A 21,885-nucleotide genomic window follows, 5' to 3' on the forward strand; every position below is an offset into this window, starting at 1 on the left:
TTCAAAGGAGCAGGAGATGGGCAGTCCAGCAGGCCAGGGACAGAGATGTCACTGCGGGATGAACCACCTGGGAGTCTGGAGCTCCAGTCCTTCCCTGCTCCAGCAAATCCAGTCTTGACCCTCTGGGAGACCACTTGTAGCCCGATCTCTAAATCCGAGTTATTTTTCCCATGTAACCCATCCATCCCACACCAAAATTTCCCACTTGGCGATGTTGGGCTTGAGCTGCTGGTGGTGAGCCAAGGGTGCAGCTGCAGCAGCCCAGGTGGAGATTTCTCCTTCCATTGAACAGCGTCCTACAGCCACCACTCCAAACCTGGGCATGGCACTGGCCGAGTCCCCGCTGGTGACAGAGGTGGGTGGCCACAGTCCCCTCTCTGGCCAGTGGTTTCTGGAGCAGCTCTGGATTCCTGGTGTTGAGTAGGTTTCTGTCTGACCTCTAGTGCAATCCGAGTGCACCTATTCTGCGGCTCAATGATTACTTACAACTTGGTAAACAGAAAGAAAATATTCAAACTAATCTGGAATAAGTCAGATATACTTTTTTTCACCTCTGGGGAGATTTTCAACTATAACAATGTAGCTTTGAGCTTCTGACAGATGCTAATGAATTGTTGTTTACATGTTTGATTTACTGCCTAAACAAAGATAAGACATGCTCTTGAAAACACATTGAATGCACAATCCAAACACATCCATTAAATCTGTCACAATAAACATGACAGCTTTCTTCTAACCTAACAACTGGCATGCCTCATTTACATATTAATGAGAAAACTGGGATCAGTCTGCACAAATTGCTTCTATCTTGCGAAGGGGAAGCACTGACTGACAGTGCAGCTCTCCATGGTGTAAATACAACAAGTAAATACCTCTGCCATCTTAATGGATTTTATTTTTATTTGCCTGTTTGGTTCCACAGTTGTTGATTAGTTGTCTCTCGTGAACTGCAGTGACAGGCGTTACAACTACAGGGACAGACATTAAAAGGGTTCCTACAGCTTACCGGGTGCCTGAGATGTCTGCTGGGCTTTGGGGTTGGCAGTTCCCAAAAGGGCTTGGTTAAAGGCTGGATCTACCTCAAACACCTCTCCAGGCTCCATCACCACAGGGTACACGTGCCAGCGCTGTCAAGCACTCTGTTGTCCTCAAAACATGCTCGATTGTCCTTAAACCAGCTCTGGAGGATGAGCCATTCAGCAGGTGGGAAATCAAGGCACAGAGAGGGAAAAACTATTAAAAAATGCGACCCTGGGCCACTTCTGTCCCATTTCAAATGTGACTTGGGAGCTACATTCTTGGAGTTACTTGGATTCCTAATTCTGCAAAGGTTGTACCAGAATATGCTTACCCCCATGCTGTTAACATAACAGTGCCATCTAAATATCATTGAAATCTGAGCTTTAGGCATAGTGGCGACCTATAAAAGAGTTTTTCTTGGACCCTGGAAACTCTGAAGTCACATCAGCAGGGAGTTACGCACCATCTAACATTTTTTTTTTTTTAGTATCTGTACCCTACACTACATTTTAGAATACTAAAAGCCTACTTTATGTATTTCTAATTATCTAAAAGTTAGATATCTGGTCTTAGCTCGAGGCCTGTGCTCTCTCTGTGCCAGTGGAGAAAGCTCAATGCCTACACGGGGCAGACTGTGCCACCGACGTCTGTCACCAGGCTCGGGAGCGTTGCTCTCTGCTGCCTGTGGAGAAATCCCAGGAAGCCTCGTCCAACTTTTGGACAGCTAAGGGAGATAAGATGAATTGCACCTTCAATGTCACTGACTTTCAATCAGGTTTACACTCTGAAGTGCTTAAATTACCTTCTCGAATGGCACTTAGTTTTCTAAATCACCTAGCTACTTTTGGAAAATCAACTTTGAGCGTGTATTGACGCAGTGCTACGTGGCTGTAGCACTCAAAGCCTTGCGCTGTGCAGACGTACCTAAGACAAGATCCATGCTCAGGTTCAGCAGGGGAGGCTCAGGATCCTCAGAAGCAGATCCCAAAGTAGCTTAGGGACCCTAGAGACCGTATCATTATATATTACCGTATCAGGGGATCATACCATTGTACCTTCGGTGCACCTGAATTTTCCGCAGAGCCAGAGGCCGTTGCAGCAGGGACATGGGCAGTTGCATGCTCCAGGACTGAGGCAACATGAAGATGAAGCAGATGCAGTCCTTAAATCCAGTCAAATCCTGACTACATCAGTATAGTATAGTACATCAGTATAGTATGCTACATAGCATAGGTTCAGAATCCAAATTTTCAACAGAAGAAGCTTTAAAGCATTCCAACGCAGCACTTCTGACCATTATGTGCCTGTTTGAAGGCACTGGAGAGCTATTTGCAAAATTTTGGTCTGCCTCCAGTTGTACACTTAAGACACAGCTTGGGCTTTGGATTTAGGGAAGTTTCCTGTTGTAATAGTTTGCTCTAAAAGGCTGTATGGATAACACTAGAACGATCCAAACTGTTCCAAAGGACTCCAGGGAAATTAATGCACTCCTATGCTTTTGTTTTTGAAGTTAATTTTTTTTTTGTCTCAGTGAACTACTTCTTCCCTACAAAATTGTGCACGCTGCTTTATTCTTCTGAGGCCCACAGAACGAAAAATTTCAGAAGGCTAATTTATCTCCTGAAATTTATAGTCCTATTTCTAGATTAAAAGGGATGTGTTCAGTTACTCTTGGATATAGATTTCTCCTCCTCCTCTCCCAGACTCCGTTATCTGACTCATGTCTCCAGACGTTAGTGGTTTGCCCCTGAAGTAGTCTTTCATCTGTTTATGGCTGAACAGTTTGTGTGCTACTGGGGCATGGCATAATAACTGAATTTGTATTAAATAATTAACATCAAATGAAACAGATTTTGCTGTAAATGTTATTCCAATCTAGCATTACGGAACTACGTGCAAATGGATGAACGCACCCAGAGAAACCCAGACAACTTCCTCCCAAATAAAACAAAACCCCAGCCCCCAAACTTTCTCTGGTGACAAAGATCTTCATTCAAATGCAGAGACAGATCCCCAGCCTTATTCAGGATGAGCCCTCCCTCGCAGTAAGAGGCTCTGGGGAAGTCGATGGGGTGTCTAGTAGAATAAGCTATTGCTCAACCATGCTGAGCAGAATTAGCTGCATACAACATACAAGCAATGAACTGATTTAATTTCACTGTCAATCAACACGGAAAAAGGGCCAGCATAATGCAGATAGTCGCTTCTCTTCAATCTGAGAAGAGCTTTGGGGGAAATATTGTAAATGTCATAATACAATATGTTAAATATAGTAGTTAAAATAGTGTTCTGCAGCCAAATTCTCTTCTTAGACACATACACAACTCCCACTGGCAGGAACAGGAATCGTGCGGGGTAGCCCCAAATGAGGAAAATCTTTTCCGAGGAGGGAAGGAGGCTGGTCAGCGTGTGCGTGCCCTCTCAGCTGAGCGTCAGCAAGGACCTGTGGATATGAAAACATTCAGGATGGCTTTGAAGGCTAATGAGGAATGATTTTGGAAGAGATTCCTAATCTCTTGCTCCAGGACACCGGACCAAATCCTAGGTCAAAGCCAGCATTTCTGTTCCTCTGTACTAATGAACCATGGACTAAGTAAGCGCAGGAGTGAAGCCAAGAAGACCCCAGTCCTAATCCTGATTTTAACACTCCCTGTTTGTGGTTGCATGCAGATGACTTAAAGCTGCTTATCCCACACCGTGCAAAACCTTAAACGTAATTGTACTGATAAGGGCAGCAGCTGTGGAGAGGCTGAACACAAGGACTGTGCTTCCCATGTTCCGAGATCGCTCTTTCTCATCTAAAATTACAACAGCTGCACAGGCAGAGATTTGCTTTAACTAACGCCGTTGCTAACCAGCGAGCATCGACGCTGCGAGGTCCCCGTCTCCAGCACTTCCAGCTACAAACGGCTTCCAATCAGTCAAGGCTTAACAGATGGACGGGACTAACAAATGGGGCAAAGCTTTGCCGGGGGGGTAGTTAATAAATACAAATAGATAAATATTTTCCTGGTAGTGATGCTTCCAGGTGGTAGCTCACTCTTCGTAATTATGGGAAAAGTAGGTTTTTGCGAGGAAGAGGAGGACAGCGAGGAAGCCTACTTCTGATGATCCTGTGACACCAGGATCACCTGGCAGGAGAAGATGGTTTAAATAAAACACTGTGACACCAAATGTGTCATCATCTATACTCCCATTCACTCCACCTGCTCCCTGTAAGAAGCCAGAGGCATGCTAAGGCCATATTATGATATGTTCTTCATATTTGATCATATTCTTCTAGTGACCAGCAGGAAGCTACATAAAGTAGAAGCTGCACAGTAATTAAAGAGCACAGAGTAATCAGCACGTGTGGACACTGAAGGAGGTGTGAGGCCGCTGAAGGAGGAACGAGTCATTACGGCTCAATGCAGTATAACTAGATGGGAGTCACTGAAGCTGCACCATGACTGGGTAAGAACCACCAAAAAACTGAGTAAAAAGAGGAAAAAAGAGGTGCAATCCATCCTTTGGACCACTCCTATATAAATTTGTCTAATCCCTTTAAGATCCATTTTTTTTTTTTCAGCGTTGACACACCAAGGCAAATGAGTTCCACAATTTAAGTAGACTTTAGGTGAAAAAAGGGGTTCCTGGTATTTGCTTTACCTACTGCTCAAAAGTTTCATTTGGCATTCGCTTATTCTTAAATTGAGTAACGCATAATCGCTCCCATTACACCTCCTCCGTGCCACTCAGGCTATTACAGATCTTTATCGTATTCCCCCTTCAATCGTCTCCTTTCCTAAGCTGAGGGGGATACAGGAGAACTGCACACAATGTTCAAGAGGTGAGCACACATGAATTTATATAGTGGCATAATGATGTTGTCTGGTTTAGTGGTATTTTGCTGCAGTTGTGATGGTCTAAGGATACAGATGGAACAGAGTTCACAGACAGACATAACACCTTTTATTACACCAACTTATATAGCTGGAAAAATTAAATGAGCTTTCAGGCACACATGCCTATAATATTCCAGTTGCCTTTCTGGCTGCCTGTGAGCTTTGACTGATGTTTCTTCAAACTATCAGCAGTGGCTCTCAGATCTCTTTTCCAAGTGGTAATAGCTGAAGAAGAGCTCATCAGTGAGTACACAGAGCGAAGGCTGTTTTTTCCCTTTGAGCTTATCAGAATTGAATTCGATCTGCTGTTTTGCCACGGAGTCATTTGGCACTGTGAGACCCTCCGCAGCTCTCAGATGGCTTTGCCTTTGACTTTTGCATCATTTTGTATCACCATTTCATTATTCATCTGTTTTCGGGAGGAAATTTGTAAAAGGAGGTGAATAAAATGCAAGGGTCAAATTAGTACATGCGTTTCTTCTGCGCCGAGGCGCAGGTATTGATGGGCTCAATAGCTATTCAGAATGAACAATCACTCCAACATAAGAGTTTTTACTGAGGCATCGGCGGCTCTTTAAAATTGCAGTTCATGCGTCCTTTTTTCATGCTGGGTCCCAATCATTACAGTTTCCAGCTGAGCAGCTGTCAATTTGGGCTTACCTCGCCTCTAGGATCCCAGTTGGGAAAGCCTTGTTAAACTCTCGTATTGCAAAGCAATCAAACATGTTTGTTTGTTTGTTTGTTTGTGATGATTTATGCTTTGATTAGGCATTTGATATTACACTGGTTAGGGTAAGGTGCAAGCAATCTCTTGAAACAGTGCCAGCACTAAGTCAATATTTCATTAAGACTCATTTATGAGAGAGCAGATGAAGTACTATAGTGAGGTCTCTACATGTTTCACGTGCATCTATTTGGGTAAGGCAGTTGATTTTTTAAAATATATTTAGATACTTGGTATAGTTATAACTGGTACAATTCCTAATGTAGGAACAGTTATAAAGACAAAAAGTGTACTTTACGGACAAAATTCATTCTACTTCCCTACAAAAATGTGATTGTAAATATGCGAGTGTACTGACATTGATATTACTCTATCTGCATGGATGTATAGACAAGGCTGTACGGAACAGCGGGAAAGTTTGAAAGAAGAGCCTGGGCAATATCGAGACCAGGCTGTGCTGCCTGTGGCAGAATTTATTTACAGTATTTTTGGCAAGGGCATATATTTCCTCCCCGGCTTTTCCCTGGTACTCAATCTCTTTGCTCTCCATACTGCCCATGGCTAATCCACGCCGTGTGACCCACACTTGCCAGCTCGGCTGGGGCGGGAGCAGCCCTGGGGTCCATCCGCAACGGTGCTCATCCAAGGCAGGACAACGAAAACAACAACAGCTTTTAAGGCAATGAAAGTTGCCAAAAAGTAGATACAAAACCAAATGCAGAGCCAGCTGAGAGATATAAAAAGCACAGTACGGGCCGGGCGCATTGCAAGGGCTCTCCTTCGCAGGCAGTGCCTGTTGAAGGGACGCTGGCTGTTTACGCTGACGGGCGCACACTTTTCCTGGAGACTCAAAGGAGAAAATGTGTTTTGTTTATATGAGAGTTCAGAGACACCTTTTTACCCCAAAAGAGATTTTTCTCAAACTCGGTAGCACCGTAGCGCACCATACGAGTGAGAAGCATGCAAGTAAGTTGTTGGCCAGATGAGGATACGTCCACCAGATGAGCTCCTCAGCCGGTACCCACTGACGAGGAAGGCTTGAGCACCACAGAAAGTCTTGTGTTGAGTGAATGAATGAAGTGAAATGTTAACACCGGCCCTGACAAACAGTCGGCGCTGGTGCCGCTGGGGAAGATTAATGCCTCCCTTCTCCTTACCTGCACCGACGTGATGGTCTCTGACACTCAGATCTAATTGTAGGAGCTGAGGTGTAGGAAATGTCGCCCTCGCTTAAAACGTTATCACGTAATCGGTCTGCGATGATGTGGAGACAAACAGGAGGTTAACAGATAGGTCTTTATCTTCTGCATGCGGAAGAAGGTCTGCGTGTCTGCCGCAATGATAGCAATCGCTGTGGTATGCGCTTTCCTGTGCTGGGAGGGAAATTATAAAGTGAGGTCAACATACTCGACGAGATGCTGCCAAAATATGTATTTCCTTTCCACAAAGCTTTTTTGAAGAAAAGCCTCATGCTGGAGACTGTAATTAATAAACGAAATATTTATACAGTGCCACAAAATTTACCAGTCACTCTATAAACATAGATGATCGATGTTCCCTGTCCCAAAGCACTTACAGTCTAAAAAAGGCAAGAGACGGAGAGCAGTTTAGATGAGGGAGAGAGCAGGGATAATTAATGGTGAGAAGAAAGAGGATGGGTTGCAGGGAAGGCTTTGTGAGAAGGGAAAGCTTCGTCATGGAAATTGAGGTGGTTGCGAGGATGGGAAAGTTGAAGATTAGGACAGAAGTGTTTTGAAGGGGCAGGTACAGATGTGGGAGCAGAGGTTCAGGTGGCGATGCTGGTGGAGCGACTGATGAGAAAGCTGTGGAGGGGCTCGAGAGGTCTGGAGGGGCAGAGGGAAAGGTAGCTGTTGTGGAGCAAAAGAGCTTCAAGACGTGGGCTGTCATCGAGCAGCAGCCCCAGCGGAGGGGATGAGCGGAGGGCTGGAGAGCCCTGTGAGCTGGGAAAGGCGCTGGACCGAGGGGAGCTAGGGGAAGGTGGAGAGCCAGCGATGGAGAAGGGAAGAAAAGACGAGGAGTCACTGCAGAAAATGCTGAATGAATGTGCAGTGGAGAGAGGAGAAGTAGGAGCGCAAAGCTGCAGAAAGGAGAGGAAGCGAGATAAAGGAAAGGAAGTTCAGGCAGCAAGAGTTAAGAACTTTGCCATTGATTTTGGAGACAAAGGAGGAAAATAAATAAGAATGATAGAGAAGTGAGTGGGATTAGGGGAAGTGCTTGAAGATAAGCAAGGCAAGAAGGTAGAAAGCAAAGACAAAGGCAGGCAGGCAGCACGGGGGAAGAATTAATTAGGGTCAGGCAACTGGAGGGGACGGCCAAGGAGCCCAATCCGCTTCTGACATTGTAATTTTTCTCCTCTGGTGGGAAAAAAGAAATGACGATGATTTTCAAATAGCTGGGCAGTAAAACTGGGGCATTGCAACTACCCCCAGCCTGCACCGCTTGATTCAACCCCACTTGTGCGTCGGCTGGTGGCAGCACCAGGGTGGGCTTGCAGTAAATGCTGAAGGGGCAACGCTGCAGCTGTGTCACGCTCGCCGAAATTGGTCCCTATCCAAAAAGCGCAGAGCGCAGGCAGTTCAAATATACAGTAGTTTCCAATATTCCCTCGGAAAGATAAAGTCTATGTATGTCTGAGTTTTGAAGTAGTAAAATGCCACAGTATTTTTAGTCTTTGTTTGATCAAAGAAAAATGAACCAGATAGACAAGTAAAAAATTACCCAGGAGCTGAAGTCACTGGTGATGTCTTTTATTGCACTATCATACAAATAGGAAGGATGTTCTTTTCATCTGACATAATGAAATATGTATACCCTTTTCAAACTCACTGGTATTAATTCTGAAGTTAGCCCCAAAAAAACCCCCAGACGTTACCTAGAACTTGACGACTTCTGATTAATTTAATAGGAAAGATCTCTTGATATCAAATACCAGCTACTGTTCAGGAGAAGGTGAAGAGAATATGAATTTTATTTTAAACCCGTCTATTACATACAAGTAATGATAAAGAGCAATTTTCAGACTTTTCTCATACTAATATTTATTGTTCATATTAGATTAATCAGGATGGAAGTGTTCTCATAAGAGGTAGGGACGGTTCACTCCTGAGTAGGTGCAGCTCAGAGCGCTATCCAATCAAGGAGGCAAAATAAGATTTTTATCCCATGTGAAAAATGCTTTCTACTCCAAAATACCAGTGCCTTTGCGTCATGGAGGTGTCAGCCAACACTGGGGCCGCGTTGGGCAAATTATGGGGGGCACTTTGAGCGAGACATCCTCCATCCTGCCTTGCTAGAAGTCCAGTTGGAGACCAGAAAGGAAGTGGTGGTGGTGTACGACCGGGGACAGGCACCCACAGTTAAGTGACTTTCCCAGGGTCGCACAGGAAATCTATGGCAGAAATAAAACCTGAAATCAGATCTCTTGGGTCCCATCCAGTTCCTTAACCAGAAAACGCTCTTGCGACATCCTGCGCAAGCAGAGTCTACCCATGCGTAGCGGCCCCTGCAAAGCAGACCCCGAGCTACGGCAACAGCAGGCTGTTGGGTCTCCTTTGGGGTCTCACTCCGCACTTTTTAAAGCTGATGGCGAAAGTCCCGCTGAATTGAATGGCCAACAGTCAAGCCCTGAGGTGCTTTCACGCTAATTATGTCTTTCATTTCATTTTGCATGATGTCAGTGAAAATGCATTCCTAGCACACAGCCCTTCATGGTTTTGAACCTAGTGATGGCTGTATCTAGCCCGTGTTTATAGCCTTGCCTTTGTATCTTATTAGTGCAGCTTTACACTTGAGTAAGGGAAAGCATATGCTTTCACACGCAGTTTTTTACGGTAAGTCATAAAGACTTCTTTTGAGCTACCATTTATCTTAAAGCACATTAGAAGTTAGTGGAATTTTGCGCTGAATCTGGAAGGCAAAAGAAGATCCTTCCCAAAATATAGGTTAGGGATATATTACTGCATTCACCAGGTATTCCCAAATAAATGGGAAATACAGTTCCTGGCTGTGCCACTGGGTGGTATGAGATTGAGGTGCAGCCAGAGAGAGCCTGGGGAAACTCTTCTGATGCTCAGTGCAGGTACAGTGGAGATGTTTGCATTCACCGCATTGCAGCCACGAACTCTAGAATTAAGGCATTTACAGTTTATATTTGGTAATTAGTTTGGTGGTAGACCACACATTCTTACTTTTGAGTGTGGTCACCATTGATCAGATATACATGATCCAGAAGCTGAACACTTTTGTTGCAGTATGTAGTTAATTACATTCATAATTTTATATTCAAGCGAATGAGGGAATGAAAAAAAAAAAACCACCAGCCACAGCCTGGGTTCTCGTGATACAGAGATGCATGGAAGCAAGGAGAAAGATGACTTAAGGTCTTGCTTTTGTCCTAAATTCACATCAGAAATCACAATTTTATGGCTTTGGCCATAGCTTTGGCAGACTTAATATGACTGCTCCCAAGATTTGAAAAATGTCAACGTGAGCAAGTGATTGTAAGCAAGTGGCCCTTTGACTGCAGAGTCTGACAGTCGCAAACACTGGAGCAAGAAGGACTTTGAAAAGAGTCTGACCATGCAGAAAACCAGTGGGAAACAGTTAGCATACTGCGTGATACTCTGTACAGAGGGGATTTTGCTTTCATGCAGCGTGGAAATGCTCAGCTGATTGTGCCTTTAGAGCAACGTTCGACCCTGAATCAGGAAAGACACCCCCCCACACATCCTAAAGGGCTTTCCTGCTGACCGATACTTTCCTGAACTAGGGCCATAAGGTTTGCCTTTCATGTGAATTTATAGCTCAAAATGGCTTGAATTGGTTCCTTTTGACCTTTTCTTTCTGTGCTCATCCCGCCTGCACGACCCTGACCCCCTGCCTTGATGTAGCAGCTTATTCCAGAGGCAGATGCTGCAGAGGCGAGCGAGAGGGGTCCAGAAAGGCTGGAAACCACAGACCTGATGGATGTGCAGGGACAAAAACACCTGCAGACACTCCTGAGAGCGGTTTGGGTGTGTTTTTTTCTAATCACAAGCCAAAACGGGCTTTGCCCTGGAAATTGCATTGTGTGCCGAGAAACAGGGATTTGTACATCAGAGACCAAGATGCGCTAGATGAAAGGGCACGTCCTCTTTCTTGCAAAAGGGCCTTGCAAGCAAATCAGGTGTTTGTTGTTTCATGCACTTTCATGGTAGGAATCCTGTCTCTAGGTTAGGAAGATGAAGGAAATGATGTTCTCATGTTTGCATTTGATTTGTCAGCTGGGATATTTAAAATCTTTTTCTTCTGTGTACTCAGCATTGCTTAGAGGCAAAAAGAGAAAAATAAGTGGATGCAGCTATGCGATGTTCCTGTACGGAGTCGGGACGTACAGATTTCTGAAGTTTCTTGCCTAGCCTGTGAAGCACTAGCCGTGCTTTCTATGGACCTATCATGTTTGCACTCTTTTTATGCATAAGAATAAGACGAAAATCTCCTTGGTGACCATGTCTCCTTTATTAATCCTCCCGGTGTGGTTACTATTCAAATTCAGACCAGTTTTCTGTCCTAACTCTATCTGCTCTCTCCTGGAAGGTGTGCACAGCATCGCTGCCAGGAGAAGAACTGCCTTCCAGCCGAGGGCAGGAGCCTGCAGCAGCCTCAGCCCACTGCTTCTCCACCATCCATTCCCCACAGATTTAGTGATGCCAGAGATGGTTCAGGGCTTCTCAGCCGAAACATGCAATTTTCCCATCCCAAGGGTGACGGGCTGGACTCAGACCTCTCTTGCCATAGGAAGGGGCAAAGCTGGGAGCTCTGGACATCCAAACTTCTTCCCTCTTCTGACATTTGCTAGGTTTTTATTAGGGTCACCTGTATGTTTTGTCTTACTGGAGTAGCACTTGTGTAGGCTTCTGCCTGCTTGAATTCTGTTTCAGCAAGGGTGCTTCTGGGTACGAGCTGTTAATGTGCTCATCACTGCGGTACGCGAGCAGCGGAGGGACGACCGGGCTCAAACTCCTCTGGAGCAGGCGTGAGCGTGGTCCCCAGCGAGACCCTGCAGTTTGCTTAGTACTCAAAAGCAATCACCCTATTTCAGTTTTCTCCTTCGGCACATGTGTTGCTGTACATCTCTTTCTCTCTTTCACTCCGTTTTGATGCTCTGCTTGCATTTTCTTAGATAAAGGTCTGGTCCCACACGTTCCAGGTCAGCGGGACATTATAAAGGCTTTCACTTCGGGTGGCGAGGGAGGCTGTGTTTGCTGGGGAGGGAAGGGGACAGGCTCTGTTTGTTACAAACTGAAAGGTCTGTCTGTTGAAGCTTTTTTTTCATGAGAAGAATCTTTTTCCATGCTTTCCCCCTCTTCATCTCTCTCAGTAAGGGGCAAACAAGGAAGGAGACAGTTTTCTAGGAATTACGCTGCATGAACCTTTCCTGTCTGCAGTCAGTTTTACCAGTAGATCCTTATCCGAACCTCTGGGGTGGAGGTTTCCTGCAGGTGGAGGCAGAAACATCATATTTTCGTATTTCAAAGAGAGGGAATTTTTTACTTTCTAACAGTTTTCTTGCATAATAATAACCCCACCACTTTGCAGGATCCTTGTCGTAAAAGACTTCTGGGATGGATTAAACTCCTTGGCACCTCCTCAGTGATTAATCAATCTCAACAGGCATTTATTGCTTTGTTCACTACAGCACAGGAGAGATTATCCCTTAAATATACTTGACTCTTTTGGTACCATTCAATTACACCAAAAAGAGCCCCAACACATATACAATTATTTTGAACTACTTCTCCAGTGAGGAGCAATTGATCTTTGAGAGTCTCTTCCTCTTCTTGTTATGCTGATTAATAGCCTTGGAGTTAGTCCCTGAGAGGAAAACATTTCCAAAAATAGATGACAGTTTCCATCTTCATATTTTAATCCCTCGAGGGCCCTTTACATCCACAACGAAGCCTGGAGGAATTTTCCCATTTCTCCCCATCTTTTTTAACCTCGCCACCTCCGTGTCAGAGCCACCCAGCGCCCAGCACAGGGGTACGAAACGGGAATCGTCGGCGCCTCTTTGCTCCCTTCTCCGTGGAGCAGAGGTTGGGTCGCAGAGAGACGGACGGCTGCTGCCGGACGGAGGGAGCTCTTCTCCCCCTGAAGGCTCACAGGTGCTGGGGGGCATGGGACGACCTGCAGCTGAAAGCCAGTGCGGGTCCCTCCCGTGACAGCAGAAGGAATTTGTCCACGTGATGTAGATTTTTAATGCTGCTGAATTGTGCTATTGATCTCATTCTCCCATTAGGGAGGAAATAACTTGAGTGGTTCCCAGCAACTTGCACTGACGTAACCCACGGAGGTACTTCATGGCATCTTCAGAGCATGCGTTTGGGAAAAGTGCTGGTGGTTTTGCCAGTTCTGCGCTGCTTCTCCCGATCAGCACGGCTCTCAAAATCTGTATTTCTATACTACTGTTGGTCTGGAGTTTGGTTCACCCATGACACCTTGTCTGCTACTGAAGTTGGCCAGCGGGGACTGCATCGCCCAACGCGGGGGTCCCCGCACGAAGGAGAGGGTCACGCCGGGCGACGCGAGCCAGACCCATTCAGCACGGCATGTGCTGCTGTAAGTGCGGTACCAGGGCTCTGGGCAGGTTAAAAGACGTTTCACCTCCCCTTAGGGCCATGCTGTGTGTGCCTGCGTCCCGTGAGAGGATGTCAATGTCCTCGTGGTGAGGCACCGCTCCAGGGGAGGACAAACACAGCGTCAGAAACCAGTGGCCGTGGCAGGGGAGGAGCGCGAGAGCCCAGTGCTTCCCAAGCAACTCTCCTCCAGTGCTGAGAGAAGCTGGAGCATCACCCTTACCTACTGCGGTGGAAATTCCTGGGTAAATGACGGAAATCCTGGGAAGGGGGAGAGGGTGGGTGGCAAAGAGGGGGAGGGCAACGCGATGAATTGCGGAGTGTGGCCTGGGAAACCCACCTTCCTGCTGGAGACAAGCCCATGCAATTTCCTACTTTTAAACATGAGTCTTATATCTAATTGTACATTTATAGCTGCTCTCATGGCGAGCAGATGAGGCTGCTAGTCATTTTGGGATTGCGTATTGTAGTTACCCTTATCCTAGGAAATTTTTTTTTTAATACTATCCCATACCAAATGAAAATAGCCAGAAGCAAGAGGTGACTGTAAATCTCAGACCTTCCCATCAACCATGGACAAATAAAATCTACTGTATAAGCAAAGCGAAGCTGCAAAATTATCCACTGGCAAAACATACAGAATTGGAACAAGCTACTCTCTGGACTGTACGCTTACAGTCCTGCTCAGGCATTCGGGCTTTGAGGCTTTACCTCCGCACCGCACACCACGGCAGATGTTGTGTAGCCGCTTCAGTGAAACACTTAATGGAGACGGGCGGATCTGCCGCCTGCATTCCCGTAGCAGAGGATGTGCTCCCGCATCAGCATACGTCCAGCATCCTCCCTGCACCATCCCCGACAGCGGGGAACCGCACGGCGAGCCCAGGTTCCCACCACAGCAAGTGGTGCGGGGCCAACCGAGCTCCCCGGAGCGTTTCCCCGTGTGCTGTGCAGGGGTGCGGGACCCGGGCAGCACGGGACGGGCTGCGGGGAGGAAAGGGACGCGGCTGACGGGGTTTGCATTGCCGGGGCATCGCGCTGTCGTGGCGATTTGAATGAGGAATTGGCTCCTTTGGTGCAAACGGTGCCGCGCTGAGGTCCCGCTCATGAAACACTTTGCTCTTACCAGGAGAGGTGCAGGCTCTTTGCTCGCTGCGTCTCAGCTCAGGGCGTGCAAGCCCGGGGGCTGTGCGGGCGCCGCTGCTGCACATGTTTTCCCTTTAAAGGAATAACATGGTGTCGGCTTGCAAACAAAATAATGATCTTTTGTTACTTTTCAGGAAATGATTTTTAATATACTTTATTGAAGCGAGGGAAAAACAATTTAATTGTGAGAGCTGCTATGAACCATATTTAACCTCTGAAGTACTAAACGGAGTGTTTTCAGATAAGTTATGGTTTTTAATCTAAGTTAAACCATTATGTACATAAGCACTATGTTTTTGCTATTCTAATAACTGCCAGCTTGGACTTACCAATTCTTTTTTTATCATCTTTTTTGTCTCCCAAGACAGACTGCTCCATTTGAACTTTCAGCAATATTTTACATTTTATTCTTCTTCATTTCTTTGCTACAATGCGCAGTGCAATACTGTATTCTTAAATCTGAGCATTATTTCTCTCAGCATATCTGTAACTTACTGGCTTTCCTAGGAGTTTTGAAATGTCTGGATAAAATTCCTGCTCTTGAGAAGTGCACGCAAGTGATCGCATTTCATCTGGCCTGGATGGCATCCAGTGGTCTGTTGTTAGTTCAACACTCTGATTAATATTTTACATATACTTTACTAGCACTTGAAATGAAGTTTCTTCCCTGCAAAGATTAATTACTGAATGAACGGTATTGAAACCGTATTATTCTCATAATTCATTTGGGGAGATAATCTTGGTAAAACATGAAGTTAATTACATGACAGCAATGGAGAGGGTTTAAGATTAGCACCAATTTCCCTGCCCTGAATAAGTTGAATATTCCTTGAATAACCGTCCTTAGGTTGCAACAAAACACTCTACAATAACAATTTCATGTGCGCGAGGCAAAAAAGAACCTTTTAAGAAAGAAAACGTGACTTTTGAGTTTATCTTTACATAAACATCACATCATTGCGACTCCTTCCCGGTACTTTATATATTGTGCCTTTCATGCAAAGACCCAGAAATGCTTTACAACTGTTAATTAATCAAAGTTTCTCAACAGCCCTGTCCGTAGGTCAGGTCTGAGTGCCCTGGCTGCAGCAGAGGCAGGGCGGGCACAAACAGGTTAGGGCAGGGAGGGAAAGGGCAGAGCCGAGACGAAAGCCCCGGAGAGCTGTGTGCTTCACCCCGGGCACGACTCACAGTCAGGTCATCCTTACAAGAAGTATATTAATAACTCTTGTTTATTCCCACATCCAGCGATCTTTATTATTAAAAAATACATCAGAATCACATACTCTGTTCCCAGCAAACAATAATCCAGAGACAGTAATTTTAACAAAACTTTTTTTCTTAAGCATTTTCTCCACCTTTCCAGAGAAATGAGCATTTCTTCTCACACTAACCACTTTTCTAACCACTTTTCAAGTGCACTCCAGGGATGACTATGGTGCCTAGTCCCTATCCCACAGCAGCACCAGCAGCTACTGGCCTTGCCCAATAAATGACAAAAAGCTGTGAGCACAGGTTTGGCACTACAGGGTTCGGGGACCCCAACAGAGTTGTTATTTCTCAACTTTTATTCTCAGTCTTTTTCCAGTTAATTCTTAATATCATTTACTAAGCCTTCTAGCAATATTGACTCAACAATATGAAGGTTAAAGTTATCCTCCACCCTACAGAACGGGAGACAAACAGCTAATCAGAGCAAACACCTTGCTGAAAGGGCAGCGGCCATTAAATGGCCCATGCAACGTGGTTCTTCTCTCCTGCCTCTGTGTTCCCTTGCCCAGGCTGCATGAGGCTGGCAAACGGGACTCACAGAGCTCATGGCTTGCTCACTTACATACTCTTCCCCTGGAGGTATGGCACTTAGCTAGCAGGATGTCCAAGCCCTCCTCTCTCTGCGGGATGGTGGACCAACTTCACTCTCCAAGATCCCACCCCTCTGTGGAGTTCCTTCCTATCGATGGTAGGAAGACGACTTTTATCCTTAGGATGATTTCTTTTAGCATTTTCACCTGTCTCAGTTGTCAACCAAACACATTTTAAGTATTCTCAGCCTCTAAAAGATCTCAGATTTTTTCAATTCTGGGCCTTTCAGTGTCCTTCAAGAATATTATCACTCAGCTGGCTATGTTGAAGTCAGTGACTATCTACCCACAACCTCAACTGTGTTGAGCCCGAGTTGTGGGGTTAGTATGCCATGAGCAGGACTGTTCTCAGGGAGATGCTGCCAGCATTTGTCTTCCAAGTGGTATGAGCACCAGCAGGTTTAGTCTACAAGCAAGAAGGTCTGCACAAAGAGGCTCATCACTGAGAAGACCTGTCCCCACATGGGAGCAGATGCCCTGTCAAACGCTAGAGCCATTCAACCTGCTTCAATTACAGTCCCTCCGGCTTTTGCTGAGATGTTCTCTCTCTTTACCACCATCTAAACACTCAGTGGCTTTGCTTCTACAATTTGTCCCCTCCACCACCCGTGGAGAGGTTTCCACCTTCATTACAGGAGCCTGCACACACCACTGGTGATTTCCTCCAGAGCTCCTGGACAAGGAGGTGCTCCCCTGGGGATCGTTTGCTCGGAGCTGAAAGGCTCCTGTCAGCAAGCAAGGATAACAGGATGTGCCCCCTAAAATAAACTGGTGCCCCCTAAAAAAATTGCTATTGCCACAGGAGTTTATCTCTGGGACATGATCAGTAAACTATGATGAAAAAAATACTCTCTTCGGGACTAAAACCACCAGCTTCTAAACTCCTCAGGACAGGGAGTATCACAGGGACACAATATAAAGGAAGAGAAATCAGTGCTGCAATCATATTTCTACTTTGTAAGTCAAACAGGCATTGTCTTATGCAGCCTTTTTCCACTGTAAGTCAGCTTATGACAACGGTTTCTACCAACACCAGCCGCGTGCTGGCAGACTCCCTGTCTCTTGCTTGAAGATAAAGATTACAATAGCATCTGGGTGGAGGCCTGGGCGAGGAAACGCTTCCCCCAGCATCTCCCGGGATGTCATCCGGAGCCCTGGCAGGCATGCCTGAGGTGCCCGAGGGCCGCCAGTCCTGCTGGGATTTGCAGTGCCTGACCACCGAGCACGCCAGCGGCCAGGTCTCGTGTCTCAGGAAGGAGAAGAGCCCGTCCAGAGGCAGGTGGGTCACTCCACTCGTGTCGGCTGCGGGGCTCTGCCACCGCACCAGCCGGCGTGGGGGCACGGAGGGAAGCGGGTCTTATTGCTTCTACTTATAGTTGGAAAAACAGAGCTGCTGAAAGACTTTGCAAGGTCGTGCCCAGGGATAGATGACTTGGTCCTGCTTCATGCTGAGCACTCTTTTTCCAAATCAGCCAAGTCCTTAAGCGTGCGAGTAGCCCTAATGAAATCAGCAAGATTACTCCTGTGCTTAAAGTTAAATGCATACATAAGTGCTTCGCTGGACCGGAGCCAGGACTTGGGGAGAAAATGCTACGCTGCTGGCCGGCATCCCGAGGACCTGCTCCCCATCCCTGAACCCCAGAGTTGGCCGTGGGTCTCCTGGAAGATACAGCTCCGTCGCCGGACGCCAGGACATCCCACGGCAGTGCCCCCCTTGAGCACAGCCGCGTGAGCGCCTTGCAGAACTTTAGGACCTCCCTGGTAAGAGGAGCTACAGGACCCCGTCGCCTCTGTGCAAGTGTCTCGCTGGTGCCTCTCCCCGAAATAAGTCGCACCGCTGCTGGCAGACGGTGGCACGCCTGCCCTGGGTAGATGAGCACTACCCCCCAGACTTTGCCCAAGTAAACTCTTTATGTATTGCTTGTCAGTCCCGCTGTCAGATATGCTCACAGTGTAGTGTATTCACATTTTTCCCTCCCTGACCCTCAACATCTCAATTTTCTGTCTGCCTTTGAAATCTTGGCTAATTAGGAGGCTACATGTTCCCTGTGAGACTGGCCTTTTGTGCAGAGTTTGTAATTAGAGTGACTGTGCAGTGCTCTATTAATTGCAAGAATTGTGATTTTTAGATTAATGAGTTAATTGCTAATATCTGCATACGACATTCCCTCAAGATGTATTACATTACAGTAAATAAACCTTGTGTCTGGAATGGCAGACATTAAAGGAAACTGCCGTGATTAGTTTGAATACTTTAGATAGCTAAAATAATATTTACTCAAAACACAATGTGTGTAAAACTGGGGTTTAGAGCCTTTTCTTCCCCCCAGCCCCCCTCGCTAGATAACATTCATATTTGATAGCTCGCAGACAGGAACCGCCAGGATGCTGCTCTTCCCATAGAGGTCCTCCACTGCTTCTCCAGCCTGTCCTCCTGACCCAGTCGAACCCTCCCCAGCCTCCACCGTGGGCCCTCCATCAGGCCCTCCATCTCCAATTACACTTCGTATCTCCTTCAGACTTTATCCCACACGCTGCATTTTGTCTTTCTTTCCTCCTAAAGGGATGCTGCGGCAGCCTGCAGCAGTTGCTGTCAGCCCTACACGCGTCCCCAGCCTGCAGCACGGGAGCCAGGGAAGAGCTGAAGCTGCAGAAGTTGCAACAGGATGGAGGGAAGTATCCGTATTTAAACTCCCAGGCCGCTCCTGCTTAACTGTTGTGGAAAAATCCCATTGGAAATGTAACAGCCAGAGCTAGCCAAGACCTTGGTAACAGCTGAGTGATTTTCATCAGACAAGTAGCTGTTTGCTGAAAAGTGTAATTTTGGGACAGCTGAAACTATTTGCAAATTCATCATGATTTCAGGAAATAGCCTCATGTAGAAGAAAAGCCCCAAATGAAAAAGTTTCACAGTTTTCCAGTTTGGTATTTTCTAGATGAAGTGCCTCTTTTTGTTTTGCAAATGAAATTTGATTTAGATATTTATCTAAATTAAATAAAAACCTGCAGAGAATGAACGCAAATGCCGGTTTGCATGACACAAACCCTTCTGGGTTGGCTCAGAGTAGTTCTTTCCTTTTTGTACTTTTTGTTTATTTGTTTAAACAAAACCTAGGCTCTACCCGAAACAATTTCCCAGGATTTTAGTTTAGTCCGCAGGCAGAGGTATTCACATGAGTTATTCTCTTACTTGATGATGCATAGAAATAAACGGAGGATGAGTTAATTCCAGTAACGAGCAACTTACTTTCTGCTTGGCTCAGTATCAATATCCAATACACTTCTCAGAGGCATAGAGAAAAGTTTATATGAAAATATGTCATTGCATTTGTGCTTTTTAAAACTCCCGTTTGCTTATGCTGCTGAGAGCCAATGCAGCTCAAGCGCTGGAGACTGTTCCCCCAGCTCTCCCTGCACACCTTCCTCCCAGCAAACTGTGTTACCTATCAATTTCCCGGGAAGACACTAAACGCCAAAGGCACCTACGCTACTCGTACACGCCTTTTTAAATGTAAAAGTTCCGCTTTTGTGCTGCTGGAGTGTGAGGCTAGTGTGGTAGGGACTAATTCCAACGAATACAGCTCATATTAATGGGTTCGGGTTGCGTTTGGCCTTGGGATGCTTTGAAGGGAAGCTCTTTCACCAGGCTAGTATGGCACGCAATTTGGGCACTGTCCTTGAGCCTCATGTGCAAGCACAGCTGAGAGTCATTTTTACCACTGTACGTAAGTCACCAGGCTGCGGCCAGCCCCGGTAGCCACCCTACAAGCTCTGGTGACCCCGAGGTGGGACGCCTGCGGGCTCTGACCGGGGAGAGGCAGCTGCCGGCTGCTGCCCGTGCTCGGCACAAGGCACTTTCCGACGTGAGTGTGAAAGGGCACAGATGTCTTTTCATTCTGAAAAGCGCTGGGCACGGCTGGGCTGCTTTATGGCTCCTCTAGCAACAGTCATTCTGTCTTACCTGTTTTCTCCTTTGCTGTGAAATGTCAGGACTGGACGGACGAGGAGGGCTGGGTGCGGGGTGCTGGGGCCAAAATCATCAGTGTTAGGTTCTGTGAAAAATTTGGCATCGAGGCCAACGGCGAGGCATCCGATAGGACTGATGCTCACTAGCTTCCCTGACAAGAATCACTCCAGACTTAGCCCCTATAGCTACCTGATTTTTAAATAAGATGGTTCATTACATTAATTACAATTTCCTTAGAAAACAGCATTAATGACAATTGAAAAATCCTCTTCACATGTCGAAGCATTTTAGACTTTATCATTTTGAGCCTGGTTAGTCAAAACTTCAGCCTGCTTTCCCGAGAAGAGCAGCCACCCTGCGTATCGCTGCCTGTTTGTGCATTATGGTCACATCAAGACACATGCTTTAGAGAGAGGACTGCATGGTGGCTGGGCATTATTCTGGTTTGGGAGATCTGTCTGTACCTCAGATATCCACCCAAGTACTACTGCACCTCCCAGGGCTCTTCACGGTAGGTACTGTGGATGCACTTACTAAAACCTTTGAGATACAAAAGTATTGTAGCAGAGGCCATGCAAGTATGCAAGATGAAAAGAAGGCTGTGTCCCAGACAAGGAAGGGTCCCAAACCAGACCACAGTCTATATACACGTTTGGTATCTATGACATATTATCTCAGCGCTATTAACTAAAAAAGTCATCTTGGGGTGTCCAGAGTCTCACCAGGTTCTCTGTCTCTGAACCGCATGGAAGCTGGACTCCAGGCACTTCAGACTCATTCTTGCATTGCCGATGTGTCAGACAATGTGTAAGCTATCGAGACACTCAAAACATCCTGGATCGATTCTTAGTACGTTGAATCCATGAAAAACTTATTGGCCAAGAAGGATGGAGCAGGTATGAAAGAGAATGGCAGAGAAGGAGTAGTTGACCAGCAACAGGTCTCCTGTAGCAGCCGTCTCCGTTGTGCCAGCCCCTCCGCTCTACTTCTTGCCCACCCCTCCAAGTGGCAAAGATTTACATCAGGTGCCTTCCCTGGGTCTGGTTTTGCTCACCTGGGATGAGGCACCAGACACAAGCAGAAACTTGCTCTTTTTCCCCTAACGTGAGCTCACTGAAATCTGGAAGTCCACCAAGGCTGTGACCGTGCTAATGCTCTGGGCATCCTTGATAACCTTTTACAGATACGCACATAGGGAAGCAGCACTGCTTAGATGCTGCCTCCGTTTGCCCATCACCACTGAACACATAGTGCTCGTCAAAACGTGATGTAGAAAAGTATCAGAAACACCTTTTACTGGAACGTCCCTAAAACCAAGGCAGAAGAGCGTATGTACAAAAATGCAGGACCCAGCAGAAGGCTGGTTGCACCACGTGCCTCCGCGAAGATGCTGGAACAAACAGGAGCATCCATCCTGCCTCTGTCTTTTGGGAGATTTTTTTCCTGATGACAGATCCTGGGCATTGGGATTTCCTGGGGATTTAATGGCGAAGGTTGAATGCATTTCTCTGATTGCCCTTTTCTGAAGTCTAATCAGGAAATAGGAACATAAGAGACCAGATTTTCGGTGCCTTTTATCTTTCTCTTTAAAGGACTGGATTCCTACAGCTTATTTATTGCTGAAAAAAAAGTAAAAATTAGAAACTAA

Source organism: Mycteria americana, chromosome 6 (genome assembly GCF_035582795.1).
Source record: "Mycteria americana isolate JAX WOST 10 ecotype Jacksonville Zoo and Gardens chromosome 6, USCA_MyAme_1.0, whole genome shotgun sequence".
In the NCBI taxonomy this organism is placed as follows: domain Eukaryota; kingdom Metazoa; phylum Chordata; class Aves; order Ciconiiformes; family Ciconiidae; genus Mycteria; species Mycteria americana.